This window comes from Delphinus delphis, chromosome 14 (assembly GCF_949987515.2).
Source record: "Delphinus delphis chromosome 14, mDelDel1.2, whole genome shotgun sequence".
Taxonomy (NCBI): Eukaryota; Metazoa; Chordata; class Mammalia; order Artiodactyla; family Delphinidae; genus Delphinus; species Delphinus delphis.
The window spans coordinates 31,899,729-31,910,313 of record NC_082696.1 but is presented as its reverse complement, the minus strand read 5'-3'; positions in this window follow the sequence as shown (position 1 = coordinate 31,910,313).

The window sequence follows — 10,585 nt, the reverse complement described above, 5'->3', positions numbered from 1 at the left end:
TTTTTTTTCCTTTTTAACCCATATTGCTGCCCCAATCTGGTAAAAGCCATAAGTATGATGAGTATGTTAAGTGTAGTTGATTTTATTGTTTAAAAATACATGTGAGGAATACTCTTGGCATCTTATGTTTCTGTATGGTTGTATCAATTTATGGAGTATCAAAACATAATTAATTTTGGAACTAGCTTCTTTATCATAAAAATATAAAATTTTATTCTTGGATCTGTCTTAGACTGTTTCAAATTATGAAGCACTTTCTGGATGTTTGCACCAATTTACTGTGTGCTTTCCTCTTCCTTGAAACTATTTCTCTCCCCTTGAGGAAACTAGGTTAAAACTTTGCTTATCAGGAAAATTAGACTTGGAGGAAGACAAATGATCTTTTAAATATATCAAGTAAATTCCTTAGTTCAAAAGATTTGAACATTATTCTTGAAAATAACTGGAACTAAAATAACAAAAGTTACATTTTGGAAAAAATTTCTTGGAACAGAAAAATGTTAATTCATGCATAAAACTTGCCCAGACGCCATCACCTAATCTGGTCTGGGTGCAGCCTTCACACAAGAACTAATCCTTTCCTTGTGTCTTACACTGGAACACAACCCGGCAAGTTTGCCAAGGAGTTAGGGCGTCTTGTGGGGCTTTTTTGTTTTTGTTTTTTTTTTATCATTTTAAATGATAATCTTGCCATTTTTATTGAGTATCTTTTTATTGCCATAAATACCAGTGTAGCCTTAAACGAAATTCTGCAGGTGCAATTCGTCCCTGGAGAATTGTATCCATTTGCAAACAAAAGCTGTACCAAGCAGGCATTTAGTTTAGCAGAAATCTCACTGCTGTTCATTTAGAATTTATATATTTCTTTGTATTCTTGGTGTAGTTCAGTACTGAGATTATTCTTTAAATTTCATGGTTGAAGTGCCTCAAATTCAATGTGTCCTTTACGGAACTTGTCATTGTCCGTCTCCTTTCCAGTATTACTGACTTCAGGGAATGCACCTGAAGTCTATCCAGTTGTCCATTCAGAAATCCAGAAGCCAGGCTGCATTGCTTTTACTTGCTTGTTTCCACATTTCTCAGGCACCTAATTCCTGAGTTTGTCTCTTGTGTGTCTCCCCTGTGTGACTGCAGCTGGGCAGGGACTTGGTCTATGAACTCAGAGAGGCTATCACAGTCTCTGATGTTCAATAAATATTTGAGGAATGAATGAATGATGAACATTTATCTACTCTATTCCCTCTTCTCTATTTCTGCCATATTGACCCTAGTTTCACCATTCACCATAGTCTTATCTGGATTATTGTAATAACCTCTAAGTTGGACTCTCTGACTCTATTCACATCTCATTGCATTTGCCTTAAGTCTAGCCTCTTCTTTCTTTACTCCTGACCTTATTTTTTTAACTTAAATAGTATTGAGCTGCCTATAGCTCCTATATACCCTTATATTTCTTGCCTCTATGACTTTACCCATGATGTTTCTCTCTAGAAATGCTTGGTTATTTTTTTTTTATTTGCAAACTTGGTCATACACATTGCTCAGTCCATGTGACAAACTTCCCAGTAATTCTTTTCTGCAGTCCCAGCTTTTATTAAATGTCCCTTTTCCTTTGTCCCATTGCGCCTTGTGCATTTCTCTAACTGAATAGATGTCTTATAGTCTATTTTTGTCTTTAGCTGCATTTCCCTAACTGAATACACATATTATAGTCTATTTTTCTGTTTATCTGTCTGGCTTTCCTTCTATGCTCCTTTTGGGTGGGAATTCTCTCTTAGGCATTGTAATACATTCAATGGTACACAAAAGTCAGTCCATAAATATTCATTAATTTGAAATGTAGGTATTTTTCTTTTTGTGGAATGAATAAACAGGAATTTAACATTGTTCCTAATTTTAAATGTGTCTACCATATCTTAAGGCCACTGAGTACATTGTACACATTGTGCACTGCACAACACAAGGGGTGGGTACTAGTGCCATAGATTATAATGTGAATGTCCTCTCTACCTCCCTTGACTTGTATGTAAATTATACAAGTTACCCAACTACAGGCAGTTGCCCTGATGGAGACAGAGGAAGCAATGCAACTGCAAGATGATTATATTTTAAACTGAAATTTACTTTGGGTTTTTAAATATCAGATCTATATTCACTAAACAAATAAATTTGGTGATAATTTTTCTGATACTGTCTCTTTTCATAGGAAAACATTTGTCTTAACACGATCTATTTCCTTCCAGTACACACCTCATAAATTGTGAAATGTTTTACCTTTCTTTCCTGGACCATAGTCTCATTTCTTTGATTGAATTTGCAACCCCTGGAACATAAAGTTTGTATAAAGGGACAGATATAAGCCAATTGATTTCACTATGAAAAATAAACATTGGCTTGTAAAATAGTTATTTCCATCAAACGAATCAGTCAAAATTAGAACATTATTTTTTTTAATCAGAAGATAAGGAGTTGATTCTAAAAAAGCTGCCAGTAGAAAGATATTACCTTCCTCCAGATTCTAGAATTAGACTTAGTAATTGAATTTATCATTAAATTTCAAATTTATAGCTTTAAAAAAGACATTACTTTTCTCTAGGAGATAGAAAAGCTTAACTCTTAGAGAATTTAGGACTAAAAAACATGAAATTCCATATTTAGTAGCTAGCAAATTATAAATTAATGGACAATAAACCAGATAACTATTTCAAGAAAGTGAATTTAGTAAAAATAGCCATTAAACTTGTGCATCAAGAAAGTATCAAAATAGAACTTCCCTGGTGGCGCAGAGGTTGAGAGTCCGCCTGCTGATGCAGGGGACGCGGGTTCGTGCCCCGGTCCGGGAAGATCCCACATGCCATGGAGCGGCTGGGCCCGTGAGCCGTGGCCGCTGAGCCTGCGCGTCCGGAGCCTGTGCTCCGCAACGGGAGAGGCCACAACAGTGAGAGGCCCGCGTACCGAAAGAAAAAAAAAAAAGAAAGTATCAAAATAAAAACTGGATAAATGGTCAACTTGGCATAAAGCCTAGTGCAGACTTATTAAATGAACAGTTGGTATTTATAATCTGTATGGAACAGATGCAGATATTAATATTTATAACAACCACCATATTGAGGGTTATATAACTAGCACTCTGCTCCATGTTACGTACTTTTAATTTTGTCATTTTAATACTCAAAAGAATTTATAAGATAAAGATGATTACAATGTCCATATTATGATGGAGAAAACATATGTGTGAAGAGGTAAATACATAAAATAAGGAAGAATTGAATGAAAAATTAATCAAAAGGTAAATATTTTCAAATTGACAGTTAACATTAACGAGCCCATCATTGTCTATCCTTAGACATGAGGTTAAATATAGACAAGCCAAGGAAGCTATAACTCTCCACATATGGTCCCTTCAGCCCCTGTCTGTCCCTGCCTGTCTTCCATCCACTTTCTGAGTTTTCCACACAAACTAAGCTTTGAAATTTACCTGCAGTTCATGTTGCAGATCTGGTATGGGTCCCTGGAAGTAGACTCATGGGCCAATTGACTGGTACCCTTCCCACAATTGCTACTAGTAGGCCTGACTGTGGGATGGACTCATGCCCAATTCTGACTCATATTACAGGACCTTCTGGGCCTGGAGCTATGTGCCCTGGACCCTGACTGCTGGCTACAGCCAAACGGTCCGGCCCTTGCCAACTCTCGCTTCCTGGTGGGCTGAACTCTGTCTCCTAACTAGAGGCACTGACTGGGGTTCTACTTCAGTCCCAAATTCCCTTTTTCCCCACCTCTCTTAGGATCCAGATGCTGTCACTTACACGTCCTCAATGCCCAGGAAATACTGATTCCACACATCATCTAAAAGAGTAGACCTTCTGGATATTCACACTAGCCCAGAAGGGAACTGAGTTTGCCAAGTCATCTTGGACTTGGAGCTTTTTACTGCCAGACAACTACACACAAGATCAACCCCAAAGCAAGTTTGGTCCTCTCAGTTTCTATCCAGCATACTTCCAACTCACCTCCCTCAGGCCACCATGCTGCTGCTAGGATCACAGAATGCCTTGAGGCCAAACCTGCTTAGCCAATAACAATCCTCGAACCTTGAAAATATTTTTCATTTGTTCCAGTCACCCAACTATTGACCTAGTTTGCTCGAATTCTGTATTCATGGCATCTATCTATTGTCAACTTTAAGGAATACTCAGGATAAAACATGGAAAATCATTTGGGATCCCAAGTAGATGGATGTAATGTAGAGACATTTAAGTGGAGGGAAAATAAGTAAAGTTTAAGAGTACAAAGGAGAGATGGTAGATTTGCCAAGATCAGGTTGATAGTTTCAGAGGGAAGTTAGAATATAAGAGATTGATTTGAGGTGGACACATTTATATGTGTTGATCACTGGATTAACTGCTTCTGTTTTCTGTTTTTAATCAGGTAGAGCATATCTTTCACAATTGTCTTTGGTATGGTGGCTGCTATCATTACCACTGCCTTGCTTATAATAGCTAAATAGATGGTACCAACAACAAATCTCAAAAAAAATGCGGGTAGAGTTTAGCACTACTGATTAGGCTTGTCTCTATTACTGAAACTACATTCATTTTGGGGAACAATGACATCTGCCTGACACCTTTACCAACCACTTTCAGATACACAGCACCCAAAGTGAGGTCCTAAAGGGTGGTAGAATGAAACAGCCCAGTGACTCTGCTAAATGTGGGAATGATGAATAATTGCAGGAAAATACATCTCATGTATCATGGAGTAAGGAGAGTTATCTAAAAGTTAGATAGCCCCAGAGAACGGGAGGATACTGCCTGGGCTTGAGATGGATGCGAGAAGGGGACTTGTAGGGTATGGGGACATAATATAAGGATGAAATTACATGTTAGGGTATTGGTGTAGTATTGGCATGGTATTGGAATGCAGTCAAAATGGCTATATTTTGTATTAAAAACTTTCCACTTAAACAGTATTTATGAGTTTATGTTGCCACCAAAGTTTTAATCTACATAACTAATCAAGAAATTACCAATATCAGGACTTCAGTAGGGTAGAAAACAGTGAGATTCAGTCATGTATCTATGTTTTTAAGGATGGTTTACAGCTTAGAAGAGGGAAAGGGAAAAAATTTATTATGTGAATAAAGTGTTCATGTGCATCTGCTATGGTCTGAATGTTTGTGTCCCCCCCAAATTCATATGTTGAAATCTCAGTGCCCTGTGTGACAATATTAGTAGGTATGGCCTTTGAGAGGTGCTTAAATCATGAGGGCAAAGCCCTTATGAGTGGAATTACTGCTCTTATAAAAGAGTCTCCAGAGAGATATCTTGACTCTTCCACCACATGAGGCCACAGTGAAAATGCACTGATTAGGAAGCAAGAAACCAGGTAAGGGGCTCCTGAAGTAGGCAAGACAAAATATGATGATGATTGGGTTAGGATGGTAGTGGCAGAAATGGAGCAAAGTTGCGGGTTTGGGGGTAATTTTTTAAGAGGTAGAATTGACAGAATGTGAGACTTCAGACGTGGAAGGGGAAGGAGAGGACAATGAAGTACAGCTCCTAATTTTTTTGTTTTGAGTGACTAAGGCTGTGGAAGGTGACACTATTTACTGAGAAGGAAAAGACTGGGTAAAGAACAGTTTTGGGGGGAAAGCAAGAGTTACATTTTGGACATGTTAAGTTTGAGAGATATATTACATATCCAAATGAAGATGTCAATCCCTAGATCTTGCTGAAGGTCTTCAGCACTAAAAACTATTTTAATGTATATTTGATGCATGCAAAAGAGTATTTGCTATGCATGTGTAAGTTATGAAATATACATAATAAAGGGAAGCTTTGTGCTCTTACCGCCCACTTGAGATCTAGACTTTAGAACCTGATCCCAACCACTCACACCCTTGCGTACTCTTCCCTGATCCCATTGCTCTGCCCTCCCCCAAGAAGTAACCAAGATTCTGAAGTGTGTGCTGTAGCCTAAGATGAATTAGTGATCTAATGCATCCTAACCCCTTCCCGCCTGATAGTTTCGTGAGTCACTACTAGCCATTATATTGTTAAATAGACCTGGATCAACTATCAATTCTAATGGAAGCTCAGTATAATTTAGTATAGAATTTTGAGTAAATTTATAAATTTAATTCAAGTACACCGTGAAAAGGGAACATTATGACAGATTATAAACAACAGGAAGATGAGTTTGAATAAAGCTTCCATATGCACTTGACTCTTGTTTGAGTCACATCCAGTACTGTAGAGCAGGGGTGATTCAGTCTATAAACGCTAGTGGCAGGAAATATCGCCTTATTTCTTATTTTAAATTCATATAAAATCTATTCTAAGCTCCCATACAGACAGAGGAGAAATTCAGTCTTAGTCATTAAGGCTGCATGAGAATCAAGGAAGTGTATGTGGTACTGACAAACTGAGAGAAGATTGTTTCATCTCCAGTTTGCCGTGGTCGTCTTATCCTCATGGCTTACGCCCATGTGCTCTGTTTCTATGCCACACAGAGGCTGCAAAGCCTATGCTTGAGGCCCAGCCACAATGGGACCAGAGGACAGCCAGACCCCTTGTGGAGCTGCCACTTCTCTGGGGCTCTGAGCTGGAGCTACACTCAGGTTCCTGCACACAGGTCTCCATTCTTTTCCTTCTCTGTTGAAATCTTTCCACCTCCCTCTGTTAACCTCAAAGGCACTACTTTCTCTTTCATCTATCCTTGGAGGACTTATCATAATAACGTCAAGGAGTTTAGTCTTTTACAAAAACTAGGAAAGTTCTCTTTTTTTTTAGTTTTTTTTAAAAAAAATTATTTATTTATCTTCGGCTGAGTTGGTTCTTCATTGCTGCGTGAGGGCTTTCTCTAGTTGCGGTGAGCGGGAGCTACTCTTCATTGCGGTGCACGGGCTTCTCATTGTGGTGGCTTCTCTTGTTTTGCAGCACGGGCTCAGCAGTTGTGGCTTGTGGGCTCTACAGCACAGGCTCAGTAGTTGTGGCGTACGGGTTTAGTTGCTCTGCAGCATGTGGGATCTTCCTGGACCAGGGATCAAACCTGTGGACCCTGCATTGGCAGGCAGATTCTTAACCACTGCACCACCAGGGAAGTCCGTAGGAAAGTTCTCTGATTTCAAGTAGCTTCTGCTTTCCAACCTGCCACACATATCCTCTCAGTCCAAGGAGCATAGCCTTGAAACTGGAAGTAGGAGAAAAGGGGAGGAGGGAAACACATTTCAACAAATTACCATCTCAGTGAATAATCCTGCAACACTTCTACATAATGCATGGGCATGTCGTTAAAGAAAATGTTTTAGGGACCCAGCAAAGACCATCAGACCAGCTTGAAGCAAACCGTAAGTGGGGACTGTTGACTTTCAGTGCCACCAGCATTCACCATCTGCCACTTGCACTGAGGACACTTGGGCACCTGGATCCACAATTATACTTTCTCCTTTCCAAACCCAACACTCAGAAAATAGGACTTGTAAGAATTAATTCACACTGTTAGCTTCTGCAGCAGGTTGTTGGGTGTAGAAAAAAGAATATTACTAGTTTGGATATTTGTCCCAATTCAATGTAAGATGTTGGCCTTTCCCATTCAAATATTCTACATAATTTTCTAAGTCTATTTCTCTCATTTTACCTGATCAAATGTATCCTCCTAATGTAGTCCCTCAAAAGTCAGAAGACTCTTAATATCTTGAAAGCTCCCCCGTAGGACTTAATATGTGATAAAGTAGTGGAGATATTTTGTAAATATAATCTTATTCTCCACTAAACTTATTGAGGGTGTCGGACCATAACTTATACCTCAGTATGTACCCTATCTTTAATGCAGAGATGGTCAAACAATATGTGTTTAATAATACTTTATTTGTCATCTATTGCTGTTATAACAAATCACCACACATTTGGTAGTTTAAACAACACAAATTTATTATCTTATAATTCTGGAGGGCAGAAGTCCAAAATGAGTTTGCCTTGGCTAAAGTAAAGGTTTTGACAGTGCTGGTTCCTTCTGGAGACTCTAGAGGAAAATCAGTTTCCTTGCCTTTTCCAACATTTCTTGGCTTGTAGCCCCTTCCATCTTCAAAGCCAGAAGCATAGCATCTTCGAATTTCTCTCTGACTCTCACTCTCTTATCCTCTCTCTCACTTACAAGGACTCTGTGATTACATTGTGCTTACCTGGATAATCCAGGATAAAGTCCCCACATCAAGGCCAGCTAATTAGTAACCTTAACTCTACCACAACCTTAATGCTTCATTACTATGTAACATAATATATTCACAGTTTCTAGAGCATTGGGGCATGGATATCTTTAAAGAGCCATTACTCTGCTGACCACAAATGTTAATCCTTTAAGTAAAAATAAGAAGGGTTAAGGTAAAACCAGGATGGATTCTCCAAACCTCATCTTTTAATTCTACAAGAATTCCTAGGAATCTCTAAAAAAAAAAAGAAGAAGAAGAAAATACTAGATACAATCAAATTTGATATTCTGATCATATTTATATCATTTTGAGACTTTTTTTTCACAAACACCTTAGTTTCCTGCTATTGTAGCCAGCCATATGGCATCTGTTATGATTAAGTTCAAGGTTATGTTGCTTCAAATTGTGTTCAATCTCTCCTTGAAACTTTTTTTTTTCTGATGATGTTTAATTTCCCTGATGCAGTCAAGCCTCCAGACAAGTGTGTCATCTTTGAGTGAAATCTGTCTGGAAGCAAAAACTGTTGCCAGAAGCTTTAAAGGTTTCCAGTATATTTGGACCACATAAAGTTTTAGGTGCCGCTAATGACTGAGCTTTACTGACATTAGATTCCACAGACTCTCAATGTTAAGGTTTTTTTGTGTATTGTTTGACAGTTTGCTGTCAAGAAATAAAGAAAAGCTAAGTGGTAATAACTAATATGGTCTGTCACTCTACCTTGCTTTACCACAGAACATGACATCAGCATTTGTCAACTAATTGACAACGTAGGCTATTCTACGGACAATGCAAAATGGTCAAACATGAATGACTTTTAGAATAAAGATGCAGTAGGAATGCCTAGTTCTTGCTTTTAATTCAGATTTTAGTTTTGTTTATTTGTTGATTATTTTCTCACTTAAGAACCTACTGATACTTTTTAAATAAGGAATGGAATAAAATCAGGCTTCACTTGCCTCAAAAACAAATGAAGTCCACTCTAGTTAGTTGAAGCCCACTCCGGCTTAAAAATTCCATTATAAATACAAGTGAATGAGGATATTCTGGGGCTGTAGATTCCATGACCCAGGTGATAGGGGTGTGTCTGTAGTCAGAGCTTTGCGTTGGTGTGGCGTGACTTTCATCTGTCCATGAGCAAGGACCCGGAGGGCGTCTTGGCATTGGTGCACTACATGTGGTGTTGATGGCAGCACGTGTGAGTGGGAAGTTGTTGGTATCATAGCATCTTGTTAAACACACTGAAGCATGCTCTTTTGGGAGCCTTTCAGGAAATAAATGGTGAAAGGATGGCATTTCATTATGTCTTCTCTACTTTCTCTAAGCCTACTGACTGGCTGAAAGATTAAAATGCATAATTATGCGCTTTCTACACCCAAACACCTTCGTGTTCAATAAATTTTCAGCTCAGCTGAAATTCAGCTCAATAAATTTTAACTATTCATAAACTATTCTAATGGATTAAACTTGTCAGGGAAGTAGTTCTTACAAAGCAAAGACATAGACATGTCTCTTGACCTTGACATAAAACCTTGACCTAGCATTTGGACAGGGGTTCTTAACCTCAGGTTTATGGATAACTGAATAATCCTAAAGGATATCAGGCCAACTGTGAATTCTCTCCAAGCATAGGAAAAGATTTTGGGTATGATTGCATGTGTATTTTTCTGGGATGAGAAACCATAACTCTCATTTAATCCTCAAATGGCTCCGTGTCTAATAAATAATAAGGAAGAAAATAAAATGTTTAAGAACCAAAGATTTAGAATCTTTTTTTTTTAACAAAACGTTGCTTACAAACCTCAGGAAAAAATTGTTTTAGAATCCACAATGAGCTGTTTTTGGCTAGCATGCATAAATTGAGCAGCCGTTTTGGAAAATTAATATGAAAACACAAAAATGTAATTGCTAAGCAACCTGTGCATTAAGCATCATTTTCAATTAATTTTAGCTAAGATTTGGGCTATTAATTTTAATATCTTACAATCACATTCATAATTAATTGAAGTTAATCGCTTTAAAACTCCCTTTAGAGGCTCTGCAAACCATAGCATGTTTTGATTTTTGCAAGGATTTCTCTTATTAAAAATATGAAACCCCATATCATCTTGACAGAGTCCCACAATACTGGAAATGTAGGGATCTCTTTCTTTAATGACAGCTTAAAATGTGAGACTCTAACATTCAAAAATAAAAAAGAAAATTATTTAACCCAATTCTTAATCATATAACTAATGTTTTGCATGTAACTGAATATTTTAGTTGATTTTTAACTGTTCTTTATCTACTCTAAGAAGCTAACTAGCTTTCTTGAAAGGTAGCAGTAACAAAATTATTAAAATGTTATAAATTTATCAAAGTGTTTAGTATGTAAAA